Source organism: Delphinapterus leucas, chromosome 9 (genome assembly GCF_059928025.1).
Source record: "Delphinapterus leucas isolate spDelLeu-1000000601 "Yukka" chromosome 9, BTC_Dleu_Yukka2, whole genome shotgun sequence".
NCBI lineage: Eukaryota > Metazoa > Chordata > Mammalia > Artiodactyla > Monodontidae > Delphinapterus > Delphinapterus leucas.
This window is the reverse complement of record NC_143137.1, coordinates 49,630,920-49,656,435: the sequence shown is the minus strand read 5'-3', so window position 1 is coordinate 49,656,435 and position 25,516 is coordinate 49,630,920. Positions and strand designations below refer to the sequence as shown.

The 25,516-nt window shown below is 41.1% G+C and overlaps 1 pseudogene; it reads right to left on the bottom strand.

The window, feature by feature from the left end:
* Positions 1-18,035: 18,035 nt before the first annotated feature.
* Positions 18,036-20,650, bottom strand: LOC111182490 (ribulose-phosphate 3-epimerase pseudogene; annotated as a pseudogene).
* Positions 20,651-25,516: the final 4,866 nt, after the last annotated feature.

Below are 25,516 nucleotides of genomic sequence, written 5' to 3'. Positions count from 1 at the left end.
ATGAATTCTCCAGTTGAACAAAATAGAGGCACTGACAGTCTTCATATACAGGTATCTGGTGTGGTTTGTCCTCTGTTCACTGAGAGGTGGTCTATGGGTGGAGGTTCTCTCGCTCCCTGCCTGTACCCTGGACGGGTTTTCCCAGACTCTGTCTTACACACGGGCCCCAGCTGCAGGGCTAGCGCTCCCAGTTTCGGCCGTAATCCCAACGGCAGGATCTCAGCCCCACCTTCTACCTGTGGTGACTGATAATTAGGTCATCCTTTCCAGACCTGACATCCTGGGCCCAACCAGCCCAGCTCCTACATGTTCCCTGAAGATGCCCCGATCCAGAGTGCCAGAAGTGAGCCCTGTGGGTCCACCAATCTCTTAAGTCCCAGCATCTTACCCACCTTGCCATATCGACGCAGACCACAGAAATGGCTATTGTCTTCATTTCCCTTACTAGTCTCTTTTCCTCAATCAGACCAATATTTATTGAGTACTTGCTGTATACCAGGCACTGAGTAACCAAAGTGAGAAAGTCCTTGGACTCCCAAGACTTCAGTTCTCCAAATGAGTCTTGGTTGTGGTTGTTTTTTTCAATTTTCTGTTTTCATTTTGATCATCTTTTTTAAATTGATATTCTGCCATATAGAGTTTATATTCATAAATATATTCTCATCAAGTGAACGCCAAATGATACCATGTTATGATGAACAATGAAGGATCCAAAATAATTTGAATAATCTAAGTAGTTAGAATGCCAAGTGTTTTGGTGTCCAAACTGAAAGAAAGCCTGTAGTAGTGAGAACCACATTCTCATTCTGTTCATAGAGTCTGTTTTGCACCTACGAGCTTGTAAAAGTTCATTTATTGTGAATGTAGCAGTAAATGAACAATGAAGAACTTTTCTGGTCCTCACTGTGGCAATAATGCAATTAGACATTCACTTAATGCAGATTTCCAGGATGTGGCAGTGCTAACCTTACCTATGAATGAATGAGATGATTCCACAGAGTTATCAAGTGGCATTTCATTAAAATTGGCATTTCAGGAATGCTCAAAGGGTAGAATTTTAATTAACTATGAGGTCTAATTATCCTGCACTAGCAAATAAGGCCTGGTTAACTGGCATTCTCTGCTTTAGCCTTGAACCCAAAGGCCAAAATAAATACAGAACTGGACCTCAGACCACATGTTCCTACTGTTAAACCCAGCACATCCAGTTAGTTTCAGAACAATAGCAGCATCTTTTATGTTAAACGACCATGGCTTACTTGAATAATGTTGGTTTTGCAGATGTGCTTGTGCTTCACTCATACATGGGCTCCTCTTTTGTGATAATATAATAGCTAGTACTTATGGAGATCTTACTGCAGGCCAGGCACTGTGCTGAGCACTTTACATGGATTAGCTCGCTTAAGCCTCACAACAACTCTGAGATGGGTCCTATTACCCACATTTTACCCATAAGTCAACTGAGGCACAGAGAGATTGACTTGCCTAATGTTACCGCCAAGGAAATGGTGGCTCTTGGATTTGAATACAAGTGGGTCTGGCTCCAGAGCCTGTGTTCTTAACCACAGCAGTGTACTGTTTTACAATTTTATCATAGAGGGACTAGCATGGCATGGAACATACAGTTGACCCTTGAACAATGTTGGGGTTAGGGGCGCCAACCCCCTGCAGAGTCGAAAATCCACTTATAACTTTATAGTCAGCCCTCTGTAGATTCAACCAACCTCTGATTGTACTGAATAATAATACTGAAGTGGGTATTTATTGAAAAATATCTGCATAGTGGGCCAGCACAGTTCAAACCCGTGTTGTTCAAGGATCACCCATATATATTACATACATAAATAGAAATATGGAATTATGTAAACACTATGTGCAAAAGTTTACATAGCTTCATATTTTTACATACTTAGTAGTTGCAATAAAAACCATTTAATCCAATACTCAACTTCTGAGAATTTCTTTTTTTATTGAGGAATAATTGACATATAACATTATATCACTTTGAGGTGTACAACATAATGATTCGTTATTTGTATATATTGCAAAATGATCACCACAGTAAGTCTAGTTAACATAGAATTTCCTCTTGATTGGCAAAAAAACAAAAAAAAAAGGTCTGTAGTCTATCCAAGTGAAAGAAATCCTGGTCTAGTGGTTTCTGCTCAGGGTAACTGGCACCCAGCCTAAATCTCAGTGGTGACTTTGCATGAGGAAGGGGCTCTGATACCCAGCTTAGCTCTGCAAGTCCCCCTGTTCCCCACATGTCCCTCTCCTCACACTCCAGCCCCCAGTCCTCCCCAGGGAGGTCCTGCTGTGCACAGACCCCTGAACTCATCTACTTCACCAAGGTCCCTAACATTCCCAGTGCCTCGACTCCTGTGAAGGATTCTGCTCTTAGGTCAGATCTCCTGGTGTAGATGGAAGCCGGAGTCACAGCTGACTTGGCAGTCTTTGAACCCAATGTGTTGCTCAGCCCAGCCCTGCCCCAACCACTTCTGCAGTGCCGGTGAGTCCCCCCACTGTCCCCCACAGCTGACCCCAGACTGTAGGTTGTCTAGCAGGATCAGCTTCCTCACCCTCCTTCTCTCCTTCCTGCCACGTTCACAATGCTGCAGTCCAGGTGCTTCTCCTCTGGCTCAGTCAAAGCCTCAACCGCATCTGCTATTGCACCCCCGAAGTCTCCAGTTCACCAGGCCACTCTTACAAAAGTGAATTACGCTATTAGAACTGACTTTTAAGGGAGTCAGGAAGAGGCAAGCGATAAAAGCTTCTGTTCTGCCGAAGGGCCCATGAATTACCATCCTCCCTCTTTGCAATACAGAAGATATGAAGCATAATTACAAGTTAATGAAACTGATTTTTGCATGTGACCTGGGAATTATGAAATTACAGAGATGAAAGTGTCTTCAAAGTCAGATCATTCGGTTACAAGTTACACACTTGTTTACAAATGCAAGCACTTTTACTAGCAGCCATCATTTCAAACTTAAACCTTGGTGATCTTCATGCACTTGGGTAGAGTCCTATTCACTGTCCAGTCCCCAACTTCCTGAGTGACGAGAGGTGGGCACAGTAACAGCCAAGTGCCATCCTGGTCCCTGGGGCACAGCTGTGGGACTGAGCTCTTGAAGTCAGCAGTCCTTGTGATGGTCCAGTGGTCCGCCTTCCTGATGGTGACACAAAAGGCAGCCTGTTTGGAAGTGTGTTCCAGAGCCATTCCTGCAGCCTGGAACCTGCTGCTCTAGCCTTTCATTGATTTTTATGTTCCTAATTCCATGCATCAAATTCCTTTTCTGCGTCAAATATGCAGAGTGGTTCTTGTTTCCTGACAAGAGCTCTGCCTGATACACTTGCATTGATTCATGTAACAACGCTTTGAGGAAAGTACTATTATCCCCTGCTTACAACCTGAGGAAACTGAGGCATAAGGAGGTTCATTAGCTTAGAAAGTGGCAGAGCTGGGTTTCTCACTCAACCTAGCTCCACCAACCATACTCTGAAGGCTACACTGCTTCCTCCATATGCTACTTTAAATAGTGGGAATTAATGGTGCATCACTGGACTTGAATTGATTTCCTGACCTGATGTCATTTTCACTCATGATTCAAACTCCCAGAAGAGTCTGATTGGCCCCCTTGGGTCTCAGATCCTGCCTCCCTACCACCCTTGATTGACAGTGGGCAGTGGAGGAGGGTAGATCCCCCCAAAAGCGAGTCTGGTGGTGAGACAGATCACCTGCAAGTGATAAATGAGCAGCAGGACCAGTCATGCTGGTATAAACTATAACCATGGTGGCAGCCTTGGAAACTCCAAAGGGGAATCCCTCCTTAATGGGATTTCATGCTCAGAGTTGTGCCCAGCCTTGCTGTGCCAGAAACTCAATTCGTTTGCTTGGAAATGCCAATAAGAAGTCCTCCCTGACTTGCTGTCTTAAATGTCTTAGCTGTGTGTGACCTTGAGCCTGGGCACTTCCCTTCTCTGTATTGGGCATTAAAAGGAAACAAGAAAATATATTTCCTCTTTTCATATCAGGATTTCAAGAACAATTTATTTTGCCACCTCTTTTTAATTTTTAAATAAAATATACTGATGTAATATGAATATTAAAAAGATGTTTGAGGAAAACCCATCACTTTACCAAATTGCTCTACCAAAGCTACTTTATCAAATTATTCCTCCTTTTATTTTTGCAAAGTTAAAATCATATTGTATATGTGATCTGTTTGTCTGCTCTCTTCACTTATCATTATGGCAGGCATTTTCCCGTTTCAAGTTTCATAATCATAATTTTTGCAAAAGCGTATGTCATCATATTGTTGGCCCTAACTTAGTAATTCATTTTCCTTTTGTTAATTCAGGTTGCAAGAGCCCCTGTTAGCACAAAGCCAAAGAAGCTTCCATTTTCTATTAAGAATGGAATTGGGAATTCTATTTGGAGGACATTTACTATAAAAGCTCTACATGACTCCCCGAGAGTGAGGCCAACTCAGCTGGAATAAGCACCCACTGCAGAGGGCTTAGGGGCTTGTGGAAAATTCCAGAATCTGGAGCTCCATCCTAGAACTGGGACTAAGGTAAGAGGAGAGAGGTGCCCACCTCACGTGCAAAAACAAAACAAAACAACAACCAAAAAGCACAAAAACAGAAACCTCTACATGACAAATTTGACCCATAATGAGTTATGATTAATATTGCTTATCCTTCACCATTTAGTTACTAGCATTTAAACCTTTTACATGAACAAAAATTTTTTTCTTTTTTTTTTTTTTTTTGGCCACACTGCATGGCTTGCAGGATCTTAGTTCCCCAACGAGGGATTGAACCCCGGCCTGTGTCAGTGAAAGCAGCAAGTCCTAACCACTGGACTACCAGGGAACTCCCTTTTTTCTTTTAAAATAACTTTAATCATTACTTTTTTGTTATTGTTTTTTTTCATTGAAAAAGGAATAATGCTTGTGTTTTTTTAAAAAAAATTGAAACACAGCATATTATATCAGATCCCCAAACACATATCCTTCATCAAAAGCAGACATTTCTAATAGTTCCTTCCACGTCCTTCCAGAATTTTCCTTTGTATATACATGCATATTGATACGTGCATGTCCCTTTTTCTTGTTTACACGAATGAGGACACACACTATATTGTGCTTGCCGCTTTTACTTGATTTCAGATGGCAGATTGATCCATCTTGGCATATATAATCTACTTCATTATTTTTTTAAGAGGTAAATCATTTTCCACTATATGAAAGTGGTATAATATATTTAACCATTTCCCCATTGAGAGACATTTTCACAGTTTCTAGATTTTTGTTTTTGTGCTGTATGACAAGTAATGTTGTCACCATAACATTTTTTTGACAGATTCAGGGCAATCAGAAGTCTTAGATTTCCTGGGCAATCTTATTTTAATATAAAAAAATTATTTTTAATAAATAATTTATATAGATTCCCGAAAGGCATTTGATAAAACTTAACATTTTATGTCCAATTTTTAAAATTCTCAATAAAGAAAATAAAGTTTCAAAATTTTCTTATTTACTAAGGAAATAATAGAAGTTTTCCCATTAGAGTCGGGAAAAAGACAAAGACACCCACTCTCCCCATTATGGTTTAGAATTGCTCTAGAATTAGTAGTCATTGAAAAAGAAAGAAATAGAGGTATTAAAACTGGAAATAGGGCTACCCTCGTGGTGCAGTGGTTGGGAGTCCACCTGCCGATGCAGCGGACACGGGTTCATGCCTCGGTCTGGGAAGATCCCACATGGCTGCGAAGCGGCTAGGCCCATGAGCCATGGCCGCTGAGCCTGCGCGTCCAGAGTCTGTGCTCCGCAACGGGAGAGGCCACAACAGTGAGAGGCCCGCGTACCAAAAAAAAAAAAAAAAAAAAACAAAACTGTAAATAAGGAGGTAAAATTATCCTTATCTGGGATGATGAACTATATAACTGGAAAAACACAGAAACAGAAAATCAACAGAAAAACTATTATAGACAAAAGAGCATTCAGTAAGGTGACTCTCATATGCTCTCGGTGACTGGTAAACTGGCACAACCCCCGGAGGCGAGGGGGCGGCAGTTTGGACCATTTCTAGTAGATACATTTATTTTCATGAAATCCTTGATCTATAAATAGATGGATGAGCTTTGTTCTATAAAGAAAAGCCTATTGATTGACAGGAGGGGGAAAGAAACAACACTGTAGTTTTTTTTAGTGTTTTTGTTGTCACTGTTGTGCTTGCTCTTGTTGTGTTTTTTTTTTTTAAGTGTATAATTCAGGAGTTTTTATTCACAAGGTTGTGCAGACATCACCACTATCTAATTCCAGCATATTTCTTTTTTTTTTTTCATACAGCAGGTTCTTATTAGTCATCGATTTTATACACATCAGTGTATACATGTCAATCTAATCTCCCAATTCATCACACCACCACCACCACCACCCCCGCTGCTTCCCCCGCTTGGTGTCCATACGTTTGTTCTCTACATCTGTGTCTCAATTTCTGCCCTGCAAACTGGTTCGTCTGTACCATTTTTCTAGGATCCACGTATATGCGTTAATATACGATATTTGTTTTTCTCTTTCTGACTTACTTCACTATGTATGACAGTCTCTAGATCCATCCGTGTCTCTACAAATGACCCAATTTCATTCCTTTTTATGGCTGAGTAATACTCCATTGTATGTAGGTACCACATCTTCTTTATCCATTTGTCTGTCAATGGGCATTTAGGTTGCTTCCATGTGCTGGCTATTGTAAATAGAGCTGCAGTGAACATTGGGGTGCATGTGTCTTTTTGAATTATGGTTTTCTCTGGGTATATGCCCAGTAATGGGATTGCTGGGTCATATGGTAATTCAATTTTCATTTTTAAGGAACATCCATACTGTTTTCCATAGTGGCTATATCAATTTACATTCCCACCAACAGTGCAAGAGGGTTCCCTTTTCTCCACACCCTCTCCAGCATTTATTGTTTGTAGATTTTCTGATGATGCCCATTCTAACTGGTGTGAGGTGATACCTCATTGTAGTTTTGATTTGCATTTCTCTAATAATTAGTGATGTTGAGCAGCTTTTCATGTGCTTCTTGCCCATCTGTTTATCTTCTTTGGAGAAAAGTCTATTTAGGTCTTCTGCCCATTTCTGGATTGGGTTGTTTGTTTTTTTAATATTGAGCTGCATGAGCTGTTTATATACTTTGGAGATTAATCCTTTGTCCATTGATTCGTTTGCAAATATTTTCTCCAATTCTGAGGGCTTTCTTTTCGTCTTGTTAATGGTTTCCTTTGCTGTGCAAAAGCTTTGAAGTTTCATTAGGTCCCATTTGTTTATTTTTGTTTTTATTTCCATTACTCTAGGAGGTGGATCAAAAAAGATCTTGCTGTGATTTATGTCAAAGAGTGTTCCTCCTACGTTTTCCTCTAAGAGTTTTATGGTGTCCGGTCTTACATTTAGGTCTCTAATCCATTTTGAGTTTCTTTTTTTGTATGGTGTTAGGGAGTGTTCTAATTTCATTCTTCTACATGTAGCTGTCCAGTTTTCCCAGCACCATTTATTGAAGAGACTGTCTTTTCTCCATTGTATATCCTTGCCTCCTTTGTCATAGATTAGTTGACCATAGGTTTGTGGGTTTATCTCTGGGCTTTCTATCTTGTTCCATTGATCTATATTTCTGTTTTTGTGCCAGTACCATATTGTCTTGATTACTGTAGCTTTGTACTATAGTCTAAAGTCAGGGAATCTGATTCCTCCAGCTCCGTTTTTTTCCCTCAAGACTGCTTTGGATATTTGGGGTCTTTTGTGTCTCCATACAAATTTTAAGATTTTTTGTGGGCTTCCCTGTTGAAGTGGCTGAGAGTCCACCTGCTGATGCAGGGGACACAGGTTCATGCCCCGGTCTGGGAAGATCCTACATACCACGGAGCAGCTAGGCCCGTGAGCCATGGCCGATGAGCCTGCGCGTCTGGAGCCTGTGCTCCACAATGGGAGAGGCCACACCAGTGAGAGGCCCGCGTACCGCAAAAAAAAAAAAAATTTTCTTGTTCTACTTCTGTAAAAAATGCCATTGGTAATTTGATAGGGATTGCATTGAATCTGTAGATTGCTTTGGGTAGTATAGTCATTTTCACAATATTGATTCTTCCAATCCAAGAACATGGTATATCTCTCCATCTGTTGGTATCATCTTTAATTTCTTTCATCAGTGTCTTACAGTTTTCTGCATACAGGTCTTTTGTCTCCCTAGGAAGGTTTATTCCTAGGCATTTTATTCTTTTTGTTGCAATGGTAAATGGGAGTGTTTCCTTAATTTCTCTTGCAGATTTTTCATCGTTAATATATACGAATGCAAGAGATTTCTGTGCATTAATTTCGTATCCTACAACTTTACCAAATTCATTGATTAGCTCTAGTAGTTTTCTGGTGGCACCTTTAGGATTCTCGATATATAGTATCATGTCATCTGCAAACAGTGACAGTTTTACTTCTTCTTTTCCAATTTGTATTCCTTTTATTTCTTTTTCTTCTCTGAGTGCCGTGGCTGGGACTTCCAAAACTCTGTTGTATAATAGTGGTGTGAGTGGACATCCTTGTCTTGTTCCTGCTCTTGGAGGAAATGCTTTCAGTTTTTCACCATTGATAATGATGTTTGCTGTGGGTTTGTCATATATGGACTTTATTATGTTGAGGTAGGTTCCCTCTATGCCCACCTCATGGAGAGTTTTTATCATAAATGGGTGTTGAATTTTGTCAAAAGCTTTTTCTGCATCTATTGAGATGATCATATGGTTTTTATTCTTCAGTTTGTTAATATGGTGTATCACATTGATTAATTTGCGTATATTGAAGAATCCTTGCATCCCTGGGGTAAATCCCACTTGATCATGGTGTATGATCCTTGTAATGTGTTGTTGGATTCTGTTTGCTAGTATTTTGTTGAGGACTTTTGCATCTATATTCATCAGTGATATTGGTCTGTAATTTTCTTTTTTTGTAGTATCTTTGTCTGGTTTTGGTATCAGGGTGATGGTGGCCTCATAGGATGAGTTTGGAAGTGTTCCTTCCTCTGCAATTTTTTGGAGGCGTTTGAGAAGGATGGGTGTTAGCTCTTCTCTAAATGTTTGATAGAATTCACCTGTGAAGCCATCTGGTCCTGGACTTTTGTTTCTTGAAAGATTTAAAATCACAGTTTCAATTTCATTACTTGTGATTGGTCTGTTCATATTTTCTATTTCTTCCTGGTTCAGTCTTGGAAGGTTATACCTTTCTATGAATTCTTCCATTTTTTCCAGGTTGTCCATTTTATTGGCATAGAGTTGCTTGTAGTAGTCTCTTAGGATGCTTTGTATTTCTGCAGTGTCTGTTGTAACGTCTCCTTTTTCATTTCTAATTTTATTGATTTGAGTCCTCTCCCTCTTTTTATTAATGAGTCTGGCTAATGCTTTATCAATTTTGTTTATCTTCTCAAAGAAACAGCTTTTAGTTTTATTGATCTTTGCTATCGTTTTCTTTGTTTCTATTTCATTTATTTCTGCTCTGATCTTTATGATTTCTTTCCTTCTGCTAACTTTGGGGTTTTGTTTGTTCTTCTTTCTCTAGTTCCTTCAGGTGCAAGGGCAGATTGTTTATTTGAGATTTTTCTTGTTTCCTGAGGTAGGCTTGTATAGCTATAAACTTCCCTCGTAGAATTGCTTTTGCTGCATCCCATAGGTTTTGGATCGTCATGTTTTCATTGTCATTTGTATCTAGGTATATTTTGATTTCCTCTTTGATTTCTTCAGTGATCTCTTCGTTTATTAGTAACGTATTGTCTAGCCTCCATGTGTTTGTGTTTTGTACGCTTCTTTCCCTGTAATTGATTTCTAATCTCATAGCGCTTGTGGTCAGAAAAGATGCTTGATATGATTTCAACTTTCTTAAATTTACTGAGGCTTGATTTGTGACCCAAGATGTGATCTATCCTGGAGAATGTTCCATGCACACTTGAGAAGAAAGTGTAATCTGCTGTTTTTGGATAGAATGTCCTATAAATATCAATTAAATCTATCTGGCCTATTGTCTCCTTTAAAGCTTGTGTATCGTTATTAATTTTCTGTTTGGATGATCTGTCCATTGGTGTAAGTGAGGTGTTAAAGTCCCCCACTATTATTGTGTTACTGTTGATTTCCTCTTTTATAGCTGTTAGCAGTTGCCTTGTGTATTGAGGTGCTCCTATGTTGGGTGCATATATATTTATAATTGTTATATCTTCTTCTTGGATTGATCCCTTGATCATTATGTAGTGTCCTTCCTTGTCTCTTGTAACATTCCTTATTTTAAAGTCTATTTTATCTGATATGAGTATTGCTACTCCAGCTTTCTTTTGATTTCCATTTGCATGGAGTATCTTTTTCCATCCACTCACTTTCCGTCTGTATGTGTCCCTAGGTCTGAAGTGGGTCTCTTGTAGACAGCATTTATATGGGTCTTGTTTTTGTATCCATTCAGCAAGCCTGTGTCTTTTGGTTGGAGCATTTAATCCATTCACGTTTAAGGTTATTATCGATATGTATGTTCCTATGACCATTTTCTTAATGTTTTGGGTTTGTTTTTGTAGGTCCTTTTCTTCTCTTTTGTTTCCCACTTAGAGAAGTTCCTTTAGCATTTGTTGTAGAGCTGGTTTGGTGGTGCTGGATTCTCTTAGCTTTTGCTTGTCTGTAAAGCTTTTGATTTCTCCATCGAATCTGAATGAGATCCTTGCTGGGTAGAATAATCTTTGTTGTTGGTTCTTCCCTTTCATCACTTTAAGTATATCATGCCACTCCCTTCTGGCTTGTAGAGTTTCTGCTGAGAAATCAGCTGTTAACCTTATGGGGATTCCCTTGTATGTTATTTGTCGTTTTTCCCTTGCTGCTTTCAATAATTTTTCTTTGTCTTTAATTTTTGCCAATTTGATTACTATGTGTCTTGGCGTGTTTCTCCTTGGGTTTATCCTATATGGGACTCTCTGCACTTCCTGGACTTGGGTGGCTATTTCCTTTCCCATGTTAGGGAAGTTTTTGACTATAATCTCTTCAAATATTTTCTTGGGTCCTTTCTCTCTCTCTTCTCCTTCTGGGACCCCTATAATGCGAATGTTGTTGTGTTTAATGTTGTCCCAGAGGTCTCTTAGGCTGTCTTCATTTCTTTGCATTCTTTTTTCTTTATTCTTTTCTGCAGCAGTGAATTCTACCATTCTGTCTTCCAAGTCACTTATCTGTTCTTCTGCCTCAGTTATTCTGCTATTGATTCCTTCTAGTGTATTTTTCATTTCAGTTATTGTATTGTTCATCTCTGTTTGTTCTTTAATTCTTGTAGGTCTTTGTTAAACATTTCTTGCATCTTCTCGATCTTTACCTCCATTCTTTTTCCGAGGTCCTGGATCATCTTCACTATCATTATTCTGAATTCTTTTTCTGGAAGCTTGCCTATCTCCACTTCGTTTAGTTGTTTTTCTGGGGTTTTGTCTTGTTCCTTCATCTGGTACATAGCCCTCTGCCTTTTCATCTTGTCTATCTTTCTGTGAATGTGGTTTTTGTTCCACAGGCTGCAGGATCATAGCTCTTCTTGCTTCTGCTGTCTGCCCTCTGGTGGATGAGTCTCTCCAAGAGGCGTGTGCAAGTTTCCTGATGGGAGAGACTGGTGGTGGGTAGAGCTGGCCTTTGCTCTGGTGGGCAGAGCTCAGTAAAACTTTAATCCACTTGTCTGCTGATGGGTGGGGCTGGGTTCCCTCCCTGTTGGTTGTTTGGCCTGAGGCGGCCCAACACTGGAGCCTGCCCAGGGCTCTTTGGTGTGGCTAATGGCAGACTCTGGGAGGGCTCACACCAAGGAGTATTTCCCAGAACTTCTGCTGCCAGTGTCCTTGTCCTCTGGGTGAGACAGAGCCACCCCCTGCCTCTGCAGAAGACCCTCCAACACCAGCAGGTAGTTCTGGTTCAGTCTCCTGCGGGGTCACTGCTCCTTTCCCTGGGTCCCGATGCACACACTACTTTGTGTGTGCCCTCCAAGAGTGGAGTCTCTGTTTCCCCCAGTCCTGTTGAAGTCCTGCAATCAAATCCCACTAGCCTTCAAGTTCTGACTCTCTAGGAATTCCTCCTCCTGTTGCTGGTCACCCAGGTTTGGAAACCTGACGTGAGGCTCAGAACCTTCACTCCAGTGGGTGGACTTCTGTGGTATAAGTGTTCTCCAGATTGTGAGTCACCCACCCAGCAGTTATGGGATTTGATATTACTGTGATTGCGCCCCTCTTACCATCTCATCGTGGCTTCTCCTTTGTCTTTTGATATGGGGTATCTTTTTTGGTGAGTTCCAGTGTCTTCCTGTCGATGATTGTTCAGCAGTTAGTTGTGATTCTGGTGTTCTTGCAAGAGGGAGTGAGAGCACATCCTTCTACTCCGCCACCTTGAACCAATCTCTTCTTGTCATGTTTTAATGTTTGTTTTTTTTTTTTTGGCTATGTTCATTGCTGCACACGGGCTTTCTCTAGTTGTGGCGAGCAGGGGCTACTCTTCATTGCAGTGTGCGGGCTTCCTACTGTGGTGGCTTCTCTTGTTGTGGAGCACGGGCTCTAGGTGTGCAGGCTTCAGTAGTTGTGGCATATGGGCTCAGTAGTTGTGGCTCCCAGACTCTGGAGCGCAGGCTCAGTAGTTGTGGCTCACGGGTTTAGTTGCTCCACAGCATGTGGGATCTTACCGGACGAGGGGTCAAACCTGTGTCCCCTGCATTGGCAGGTGGATTCTTAACCACTGCGCCACCAGGGAAGCCCTTTTTTTTTAAATTGAGATATAATTGAGTGTTTTAGTCTTGAGAGCTTTGAAATGGTCTGACTGTGTCTCTACTCATCGAGTGACTTTACAGGTCAGTATTCTTCAAGTCCTGTGTCCAGGTACCAATTCACATCACTGAACATGGTGAATTCCCCTGGCACATAACCTGGGACCCACCTAGCTTTCCTGATGATCTTTAGGGATCCAGTCTAATGGAGCAACACTGACCCAAAGAGCTTAATCCGGCAGGAGGGAGAGAGAGCGCCCATGAGGTGGCTGTTCCACTTGTTTGGGCTGCCTCCTCACCCACACTGACTACTGCCAGTGACAACACGGTTCCACTCTGAACCTCATTCACCTCCTTTATCCTCCTCCTCTGAAGTTCACTTCTAATATACTGAGGGGTGCTTGAGTAATTCCAGTGAACGGGAAAATGCAAAGAAATAAGGACATGTGTGCTACCAGCAGAAAAGTCTACATTTAAAGTCAGTAACATTTTAACCTTAAAATTACCCAAGACTAAACTGTATTGATCAATTCCCAAACCCTAGTCCATCAAGAGGGGCTCGGCTACTGCCCCTGAATCACTGGGGAGCATCTTTAAATGGAAGAATGTCCCAGCCGCACCCCCAGAAATTCTGATTCACTGGCTCTGGGGTGAGACCTGGGAATCTCTATTTTTAAGATATTCCCCAAGGGACTTCCGTGGTGGCTCAGTGGTTAAGAATCCGCCTGCCAATGCAGGGGACACGGGTTCGATCCCTGGTCCGGGAAGATCCCACATGCCGCGGAGCAGCTAAGGCCCTGCACCACAACTACTGAGCCTGCGCTCTAGAGCCTGTGAGCCACAACTACTGAGCCTGCGAGCCACAACTACTGAAGCCTGCACATCTAGAGCCCATGCTATGCAACAAGAGAAGCCACCGCAGTGAGAAGCCTGCACACCACAATGAAGAGTAGCCTCCGCTCACCGCAACTAGAGAAAACCCGCACGCAGCAACAAAGACCCAACGCAGCCAAAAATCAAAAAAATAGTTATAAGATACTCCCCAAGAGGGACTTCCCTGGTAGTCCAGTGACTAAGACTACACACTCCCAATGCAGGGGGCCCAGGTTCCATCCCTGGTCAGGGAACTAGATCCCATATGCTGCAACTAAGAATTCGCCTGCCACAAGTAAAGATCCCGCATGCAGCAACAAAGATCCCACGTGCCGCAACTAAGACCTGGCACAGCCAAATAAATACATAAAAATGAATATTAAAGAAAAAAATATATTCCTCAAGATAATTCTGATGGGCAGCCAGGCTTGGCAAACACAGGCATAAATTATTCAGTTATACCCAGATTATTGTGAACAATGTAACAGTCTAATAAATTTGGATGTGACCCTTTGGGCGAAAAAAAAAGTCCCAGGAAAAATTGCCATCATAAAAGAATTAAATTAATCCTCAAGAGTGAGTAAATTAATCCCAGTAAACACATTATAGTCACTGACTGCATTAAGTAAAAATATTTTCTGCCTAATCAATAATGAAATAAGCAGAGAGAGGACATTTTAAAGCCTGCAGGAGACATTATAATTCAAACAGTAGCCTAGATCTGATAAATATTTTATAGACAGTCAATTTTATTTCATTCTACTTGAGAAATGCATAAGGGCCTACGGTCCTATTTGGCAACATCAGGTTTTTTGAATTGAATTGGAAGCATACAAGGTTGGTTAAACTGATGTGAATTTCTCCCTCAAGGTGAGTGTTAGCAACCTCTTAACTAAAAACACCAGGGCACGTTTTCTCCCCGGGGTAGGCCACTTCATGTGGTCTTCCGGCTCTGGCTCCCATGCACAGTTCTGCGAGTCTCTTTTGCTGAGTCTTGGTCCTGTGAAACGTCCGGCTCTCCAGAAAAGGCCACGTCTGTAGATCTCGGGTGCAGGCAGGACGGAGTTCAGGTCCTTCTCAGTTTCCTCCTGCAGAAAACCTTGCAAAACCTCAGGTTCTTCTCTTTCATCGACTCATCAAGACCACCACAAAAACTATCTGCGGACAGCAGGTGAGTTTATGAAAACGCATCCACGCAGTGTGGATGTTTCTCATGGTTTTTTTTTTCTCCCATCCTAAATTGAGTAAGATTTTTTGTAAAGGATAAAATCAAGTCAGCCTAGAAAACCTGGATTTGACAAGCTTGTGGAGAGATTCATACAAACAAGGAACCTAGACTGAAAATTAGGCGTTTGGGCATCTCAGAAAATTTCAGGACAGGGCAGACCAACTTCACGCGAAAATGTACTAAAGAAACTGGGAGCTGTCCAGATAAACTGGTTGTCAGAGTTAAGGCCAAGATGTTTCTTAAGCGAAACAGCGACTTTAAAACGTTTTCCCCCTTTCCCTGACCCATTTCACCACGGGCTCTTTACGCTGGGTTTTTCATTTGGCGTCAAGATGTAGTGAGAACCTCCGCGGGATTTAACTGGCATGCCACAGCCGGCCTCTAGAGGGCGCAGTGCATTAAAGACCTTGGGCTTCCCGGGAGGAAAGGGAAGGGTGTTGGGGATCAAAGATCAAGCCCCCAGACCCGAGGTTCGGCCCCTGAAAGCCACTCTTTTGAAGAGTGTCTCCAGAAGAGAGAAAACCAAGGTACAGGAAATTTGAAATCTGTGTGCTTTATTTCAAGACAAAAGAGAAAGGGAAAGACACCTGCATGGGGTGTGTCCTGCTGCTGCCCCCAGCCCAGCCCCTTGGAACAGTGATCACGTTCAGTGCGGACTGTCCACTGCTGTCTGAGAACACTGTTGCTTGAAAAGAGTGTCCTTCTATTTTGGGGTGGAAAGAGAAGGGTCTCTGAGCAGGCTGTATCTCGGAGTGGAGCCACAGAGGGGCAGTGACACCGACATGACAGCTGACCTGCCCCGGGAATTGTGCTCGGGACGCGCAGCTGACGATTAGGCAGGGGAAGGGGGAATGGAAAAGAAAGAGCAATTCTTGAGACTCTTCTAAAGAAGAATTTGCAATCAAAGACAAAAAAAGGGAAAAGTTTAAGATGCTAAATCTACAAGGTTTTTCAAAGAGTATCCTCAAGCATCAGAATCTTCTCTGGAGCTTGTTAAAAATATGGAGCCCAGGGAACACCTACTGAGCCTTGGGAATGGCCAGGGAGTCTAAATTATTTTTTACAGCCCGAGAAGTTTATTAGAAATGTTTTTATTCAGTTATTAAGTGTTTATAGATTGTGGCACAAATGGACCTACCACCTGCTGATCCTCTCCCCTGTTTTTTTAATTGAATTATAGTAGATTTATAATACTGTGTTAGTTTCAGGTATACAGCAAAGTGATTCAGTTATTTTTTCTGATTATATTCCATTATAGGTTATTACAGGATATCGAACTTCCCTGTGCTATACAGTAAATCCTTGTTGCTTTTCTATTTTATATATAATACTGTGTATCTGTTAATCCCATACTCCTTATTTATCCCTCCCCCGCCTTCCCTCTCCCCTTTGGTAACCATAAGTTTGTTTTCTATGTCTATGAGTCTGTTTCTGTTTTGTATATAAATTCATTTGTATTATTTTTTAGATTCCACATATAAGTGATATATTATTTGTCTTTCTCTGACTGACCTACTTAGTATGGTATTCTCTAGGTCCATCCATGTTGCTGCAAATGGCAATATTTCATTCTTTTTATGGCTGAGTAATAGTCCATATATACATATATATATACCACATCTTCCTAAAGCAACCATCTGTTGATAGACACTGGTTTGTTTCCATGTCATGGCTATTGTAAATAGTGCTACTGTGAACACTGGGGTGCACGTATCTTTTCAAATTAGAGTTTTTGTTTTTTCCAGATATATACCCAGGAGTAGGATTGCTGGATCATATGGTAGGTCTATTTTTGTTTTTTTAAAGAACCTCCATGCTGTTTTTCATAGTGGCTGCATCAATTTACATTCTCACCAATGGTATATGAGGGTTCTCTTTTCTCCACATCCTCTCCAGCGTTTATTATCTGTAGACTTTTTGATGAAAGCCTTTCTGACCGGTGTGGGTGATACCTCACGGTGGTTTTGATTTGCATTTCTTTGATGATTAGCAATGTTGAGCATCTTTTCATGTGCCTATTGGCCTTCTGTATGTCTTTGGAAAAATGTCTATTTAGGTCTTCTGCCCATTTTTCAATTGGGTTGTTTGCTTTTTTGATTCTGAGTTGTATGAGCTGTTTACATATGTTGCATATTAACCCCTTGTCAGTCATATTGTTTGCAAATATTTTCTCCTATTCTGTAGGTTGTCTTTTTGTTTTTGGATGGTTTCCTTTGCTATGCAAAAGCTTTTAACTTTGATTAGGTTCCATTTGTTTATTTTTGCTTTTATTTCTTTTGCCTTGGGTGACTGATCTAAGAAAATATTGCTACAATTTATGTCAGAGAATGTTTTGCCTGTGTTCTCTTCTAGGAGTTTTATAGTGTCATGTCTTATATTTAGGTCTTTAAGCCATTTTGAGTTTATTCTTGAATGTGGTGTGAGGGAATGTTCTAATTTCCTTGATTTACATGTGGCTGTCCAGCTTTCCCAACATCACTTGCTGAAGAGACTGTCTTTCCCATCGTATACTCTTGCCTCCTTTGTCATAGATTAATTGATCCTAGATGTGTGGGTTTATTTGGGGCTCTCTATTCTATTCCATTGATCCATATGTCTGTTTTTGTGCCAATATCACACTGTTTTGATTACTGTATCTTTGTAGTATAGTCCAAAGTCTGGAAGAGTTATACCTCCAGCTTTGTTCTTTTTCCTCAGGATTGCTTTGGCAATTCTAGGTCTTTTGTGGTCTTTGTGATTTTTCTTGTTTCTTGAGGAAGGTCTGTATCACTATGAACTTCCCTCTTAGAACTGCTTTTGCTGCAAAACATAGATTTTGTAAAGTGGTGTTTTCATTTTCATTTGTCTCGAGGTATTTTCTGATTTCCTTGGTTTTACTGCTGACCTGTTGGTTTCTTTTAGTAACATGTTGTTTAGTCTCCACATGTTCGTTTTTTTCTCATTTTTCTTTCTGTGGTTGATTTCCAGTTTCATTCCATTGTGGTCAGAAAAGAAGCTTGAAATAATTTCTGCCCTCTTAAATTTGTTGAGGCTTATTTTGTGACCTAGTATATGGTCTATCCTAGATAATGTTCCATGAGCAGTTGAAAAGAATGTGTATTCTGTGTTTTTTGAATGTAGTGTCTTGTAGATATCAATTAATTCCAACTGGTTTATTGTATCTTTTAGGACCTCTGTTGCCTTGTTGATTTTCTGTATGGATGATCTGTCCATTGATGTTAGTGGGGTGTTAAAGTCTCCTGTTGTTATTGTATCATTGTCAATTTCTGCCTTTACGTCTGTTAGTATTCGTTTTATATATTTAGGTGCTCCTATATTGGGTGCATATATGTTAACGAGTGTAATATCCTCTTCTAGTATTGATCGCTTTATCATTATATAATGCCTTCTTTGTCTTTCTTTATGGCCTTTGTTTTATAGTCTATTTTGTCTGATATGAGTTTTGCTACTCCCACTTTCTTGTCATTTCTATTTGCATGAAATATATTTTTCTATGCCCTTACTTTCAGTCTGTGTGTAACTTTTGCCCTGAAGTGAGTCTCTTATAGGCAGCACATTGTAGGTTCTTGTTTTTGTATCCAATCTGCCACTCTGTGTCTTTTGATTGGAGCATTTAGTCCATTGACATTTAAAGTAATTATTGATAGGTATATACTTACTGCCATTTTAATCCTTGTTTTCCAGTTGCTTTTGTAGTTCTTCTTTTTTCATTTATTCTTCTTTTTGTTTTTCTTTTTGTGATTTGATGATTTTCTTTTGTATACTTGAGTTCCTTTCTTTTTTGGTTTTTGTGAAGCTATTGTATGTTTTTCATTTGTGTTTACCATAGATTTCAAGTATGTTGACCCATAACTATATCTTCTTGCTTTAAACGAATAGTCATTTAAGTTCAGACACATTCTAAAAGATCTACATTTTATACTCCCCTCTCCTACATTTTGTGATTTTGACATCCTATTTTACATTTTCATGCTTATCCTTTTACTGTTTATTGTGGTTATAACCTCTTTTATAATTTTAATTATTTTTTAATCTTGGTACTGGCTTATTTAAGTGATCTTCAATCCTTTCATATATTGCCTTTTCTATTGTGACTTTCCCTTTCTTATAGAGTCTTGCTTCTTTCCTTTTTTTTTTTTTTTTAGGACTGATTTGTAGGTTTAATGAGATTATATCAACATACTTTATAATCTACGAAGCATAAATTTATATGATAGCTACTTTGTATTGAGCATTCTCAAATTCTACTACCCTACAATTCTAGGAATAGTAGTGGAAGCTTTACATATATAATTAATAGTATCTCTTAATCCTCAACACAACCCCCCACTGTTGTTATGATTATATTCAATATATAAATCAGTTAATAATCAGCTCAGAGAGGTTGGTTGGATTGGTTTGCTAAGGTCAAACAAATAGAAAGGGGAAGAGAGTCAGGATTCAACTTAATATTACTTCCAAATAGAGGCCTTCCTTTCCTTTTAGCATAGAGCTAGGAAAACATCTTATGTACTTAAGAATAGCGGGTGTGATTAAGAAAAAGGGGAAATGGGGTTGGTGGAGGGTGGGTGGGGCTTGGGGGAAGAACCACTGAATAACCTGCCCCTAGAGCAAAGCTAACGAAGAAAACACCCTGATAAAACTTGTGCCTGCGTTTTACAACAGACGACCTGAAAATCCCTGGACTTCATAATACATTGTTTTTTTATGTATCAAATATAAGGTGCAAAGTAAAAAAGATGTTTTTGAAGCTAGAAGAGCCATCCCAGCCAGATCCCAACTTAGTTATCACACACACACACAAGTCAAAAATGACATGAAACAGGAAAAACCGGACTTCCTTTGCTTTCAGAAAAGCCAAGAAGCAAAGAAAATTCTTTTTAGAAATTCAGAAAAAAAATTTTTTTCATAGTAGCTAATATGCCTTTCTTAGGCATTAAGACACATTTCTGTTCATAACCTTGATATACCCATATTTTTACTCTTTATAAAAATCAAGTCTCCCAGTAAAAATGGTATTTTACCACACTAATCTTTAAATTGCATCACTGAAAATGTAATACACACCAATTTCTAACCACTTGGAACATTCTGCAAAATGGATTTTAGTCACTGGAATGAATAATTGCTCAGAAAAGCAGCACTGCCTCAACTGTGGTACGATTTGGTAGGTAATATTCTTGTTTTCCAGTAAAAAGGAGATCTCGTAAGCAGAAACACTGGACTCCTTGTGGTTCCATCGATCGAGAGAACGTTTCTGAGCAGCTTCTAAGCAAATATTTCTTAACAGGTTGATCACAGATCTGGGGTCTTCTGTCCTCATAATGACACTGCCAGATACAATCACGTTAGCTCCTGCCTCTGTGCATTTATGGATGGTGTCAGGACCTACTCCACCATCAACCTCAATGTCCAAAGACGGGAACCAGGTCCTCAACCAGTGAACCTTTGGCATCATATCTTCCATGAATTTCTGCCCTCCAAACCCAGCTTCCACTGTCATAACCAAGGCCATATCTATCTGATGAGCCCATGGTGCCAAATACTCAACTGTAGTTCCTGGTTTGATAGCAAGGCCAACCTTCATTCCATTCTCCCGAATGTCTTTGATCAAAGCCCCCGGGTTCTCAGTAGCCTCGAGATGAAAAGTATATTGATTGGCTCCTGCTACAGCCATTGGTTTTACCCACTGTTCCGGCCTGGACACCATCGTGTGCATGTCAAAGAAAGGGTCCTGGGCTTCCCTGGTGGCGCAGTGGTTGAGAGTCCGCCTGCCGATGCAGGGGACACGGGTTCGTGCCCCGGTCGGGGAAGATCCCACATGCCGCGGAGCGGCTGGGCCCGTGAGCCATGGCCACTGAGCCTGCGTGTCCGGAGCCTGTGCTGCGCAACGGGAGGGGCCACAACAATGAGAGGTCCGCGTACCGCAAAAAAAAAAAAAAGAAAGAAAGAAAGAAAGGGTCCTGGCCTAGCTGCTTTCGGAGGCTTTGTACCACAGGGTGACCAAAGGTGATGTTGGGAACAAAATGCATCCAGGTACAGATAATCGGCCCCTAAACTGGCCAGGTCGCTGTTGAGGATGGACAGGCCAATCTTGCAGCTGGATGCCCTTCTTTCCTATTTAGAGAAGACCCTTCAATATTTCTTTTAGTGTAAATTTAGTATTGCTGAATTCTTTTAGTGTTTGCTTGTCTGAGAAACTCTTTACCTCTCCTATTCTAAATGCTAATCTTGATGGGTAGAATATCCTAGGTTGCAGGCTTTTTGAATATATCCTGCCACTCTCTTCTGGCCTGCAAAGTTTCTGCAGAGAAATCAACAGATAGCCTTATGGGGGTTCCCTTGTAACTGACTCTTTGTTTTTCTCTTGCTGTCTTTAGAATCCTCTCTTTAACATTTGCCATTTTAATTATAATGTGTCTTGGTCTTTTTGGGTTCGTCTTGTTTGGGACTCTCTGTGCTTCCTGTACCTGGATATCTGTTTCCTTCTTTAGGTTTGAGGAGTTTTCAGCCATAATTTTTTCAAATACATTTTTTGATCCCCTTCCCTCTCTCTTCTCCTTCTGGAACCCCTATTATGCATAGGTTGGCATGTTTTATATTATCCCATAGATCTTATATGTTGCTTTCTTTCTTTTTTTTTTTTTTATTTGTCTTTCTGTCTGCTGTTCTGATTGGGTGATTTGCATTATCCTACCTTCCAGATCACGTATTCATTCTTCTGTGTCATTTAGTCTGCTATTCATTGCTTCTAGATTGGTTTTTATCTCAGCAATGGAATTGTCTATTTTTTATTGGTTCATGTTTATAGTTTCTAGTTCCTGTTACAGTGATCTGTGTTTCTATTGATAATCTTTCTTAGTTCGGTTAGCATTTTTATTACCACCTTTTTGAACTTGGGGTCTAGTAGACAGATGAGCTCTGTTTCATAATTTGTTCTTTCAGAGGATTTCTCTTGTTCTTTTGATTGGGTGTAGTTCCTCTGCCTTTTCATTTTACTTAACTTTCTCTGTCTCTATGAATTTAAGAGAAACAGTTATCTGCTGTGGTCTTGAAAGGGTGTTTTTATGTGAGAACATCCCTGTGTAGACTACGTATGTCCCGCGTTTTCATGCAAGGGCTGGTTTCGGTATGGACACCAGTCACGTCTTTCCTTAGGGTGTGCTGGCTGTTATCCCCTGGACAGGGGGTGTGGTAGGTGTTGTAGTATCTAGAGCCTGTGCAGGATATGAGATGGGGCTTCCTCTCTTGCCACCCTGGCAGGGGTGGGGTCTGCCCCCCCCCAGTTGTTGGATTAGAAGCCCTGAGGGTTGGGTTCAGTAGGATCCATTGCTCGTGAGTGTGAGCCCTGCCTCAAAGGAGGTGATGCTGAAGCAAGTGAGGTCCTATGAACTGCCTACACAGGCAGCTTCAGTTCTGCTCAGAAGCTGCCCAACCCTTTCTCTGTTGTGTTTGTCCCAGATCTAGTGCAAGGCTCTGGTGTGGAGTAGCCTGGGGCTGGGGGTCGGGGCGTAGTGGCTGCAGGAACTGAGGTGGCTGTGCTGCCCCCTGGGATCTGGGCTGCCTCTGTGGCAAACTTCTCCCAGGACGCGTCTGCCCCAGACCTAGCGCTAAGCTGTGGTGTGGAGTGGGCGGAGCCAGGGCTCTCGGGCTGGGAGAGAACCCATGCAGACTCCTGAGCACACTGACAATGGCCATCACTGCAGAGGGAGTCTAAATTTTTAACAGGCTCCTGGAGGGACTCTGATATACACTGCAGTTTGAGAACTATTGAATTGTACTTGTTCCAGAAAAACTCCTCACAAGCATCTGTATTTCCCTTCTTGCAAATATAACTCTTTGTCCCATCTGCTCTAAATGGCAAACAGTATGCACCGTTAGCTTGTAAAAATACTTCACATACGTCTTGGAAAATCTTTTAATCACTTTACTTTCTTTTCTCTGAGCACTTCTTTTTATCTTTGAGCTTTGGAGTGCCAAACTGAGGTCAGTCCTAAATACTTTTTTGACCAACATTAACATCAAAAGGACTTCACTGTAATCCAGCTCATCTAAGCCATTTTCACCATTTATCTTCAGCCCAGTATTACCAAGGAGCTGGTCAGTGGATTGAGAACAGTTTATCACACTGACAAAAGATCAGAGTTCACTGAGCCACCAGACATGTTTGGGGGCCACAGGCGCTCAACTTCTCCTGCCTGTTCCCTGGAAAAGGTGGACATGAGGAATCCCTCTAAGTCTTTGGGCAGTGAGGGGGGTCCTGAGTGAGGGGGCACTTGCCCCTGACCTAGAGAAATGCTTTCGCATCTCATGCCTTTTCCTCTGAAGTCTAGTCTGCCTGGAATGGCCATCCCCACTTGCCGTGCCCATAAACTCCTATCCACCCTTCAAGTCCCAGCTCAGAAATGTGTAGTGATGATAAAAACACTCATCATAAATCAGGTTTCCCTCTTCTATTCTGTCCTAGCATGCTATAATTTCCCTTTATAGCACTCATCAAATCTGTAATGATATATTTGTGTGAATATTTTATAAGCATATGTGTATCCTGGTTGACCAAAAGCTACATGAGAGCAAAGACCATTTGCCTTCTCACACTTGTACTTATAGCCTATTACCATGCCTGACACATAGTAGGTACTTAGTTAATATTATTGGATGAATGAATTGATAGGTGTACATTTATTGAGTACTTCCACTGTGTCAGGCCCTGGGCTAAGTGCTCCTGATATACGGTTTGTTTTAATGTTCCCAGCAACCTTCTGAGGTAAGTATTATTATTACCTCTGTTGAATAGACAGGAAGTTGAGGCTCAACGATGTCTTGAGAATTTTTCAGGGTCACACAGCTAATAAGTAGGAGCACTGGGGTTTGATATTAAATTTGTGTACCTCTAGACCTCAGCTCATTTGAAATGGTCACCCCCCTGTTACCTTCTTGGACACCCAAATACTAGTTAGTTGTTTCTTTGCTGTTTTTTTCTCATATCATGTCAGCTATTCCTCTATTACCACACTTACCATGTTACATCATCGGGATTTAAATATGTGTATCTTTGAGCTCCATGAGTGCATGGACTTTATTCAACTAGCAGGCCAATTCCAACCACCTTGTCCATAGCCAGGTGCAATTACAATGCCGGACAGTAAGTGCCCAGTTAACCCAGGATCAGTCTCTCTCAATACCTCATTGTCCCCTCCTGATAAAGAGAACAGATGCCATTAACATAGGTTGACAAAGTAACCAAATGAACAAACAGCTCAGAGGCAGACCAACCATATATGGAAACTTGACATATGAGATAGTGGCTTGACATATGAGATAGTGGGAAAAGGATGGAGCCAGGACACTTGGTTATCCACATAAAAAGGAGTGAAGGGCTCCCCTGGTGGCGCAGCGGTTAAGAATCCGCCTACCAATGCAGGGGACACGGGTTCGAGCCCTGGTCCAGGAAGATCACGCTGCGAAGCAGCTAAGCCTGTGCGCCACAACTACTGAGCCCACGAGCCACAACTACTGAAGCCCACATGCCTAGAGCCCGTGCTCCGCAACAAGAGAAACCACCACAATAAGAAGCCTGCACACCGCAATGAAGAGTAGCCCCTGCTCTCCGCAACTAGAGAAAGCCTGGGCACAGCAACAAAGACCCAATACAGCCAAAAAATAAATAAATAAATCAAAAAAAAGAGTAAAATTAGATTTCTATCATACACCATACACAACAATTAATTCTCTTTTTTTTTTTTTTTTTGTGATACGCGGGCCTCTCACTGTTGTGGCCCCTCCCGTTACGGAGCACAGGCTCTGGACGCGCAGGCTCAGTGGCCATGGCTCACGGGCCCAGCCGCTCTGCGGCATGTGGGATCTTCCCGGACAGGGGCACGAACCCGTGTCCCCTGCATCGGCAGGCGGACTCTCAACCACTGCATCACCAGGGAAGCCCCCAAAATTAATTCTTAATGGATTAATGACTTCCATATGAAAAACAAAACTTACAAACATGTAAAATGAGTAATTGCAGTGGTAATTAGGGAAATAAAAATTAAGACCACGATAAAATAATCATTTTAAAACCACTAAATTTGCCAAAATTAAGAAATCTGATAATAGTGTTGGCAAAGATTTGGGTCACTGCTGGTAGGGGTGTGTGTGTGTGTATATATATATAATTTTAGAAAAAATTTTGGCAATATCTAATAAATTGTTATAATTATACTATAGCATATGCAGTAAAAAAAAAAAATGATCATGTGCAGTTCCTGTGGAAAACAGCATAACAGTTCCTCAAAACATGGGATTACCATATGATCCAGCAATTCCACTTCTGGGTATATACCCCACGGAAATGATAGCAGGGACTTGAGCAAATATTTGTACAGCCATGTTCATAGCAGCATTATTCACAAGAGTCAAAGGTGGAAGCAATCCAAGCATGCATCAATGGACGAACAGATGGACAAAATGCTGTGTATATATATGTATATATACAATGGAATATTATTTTCTCTTTTAAGACCATTGGTTAACTGATACCAGCTAGTGCTGGACCTCCAGGATGGTGAAAGTTCTGGAAACTCTGAAAGGGAGGAAAGGCTGAATGAGATGGGATGCTGGTCTAGAA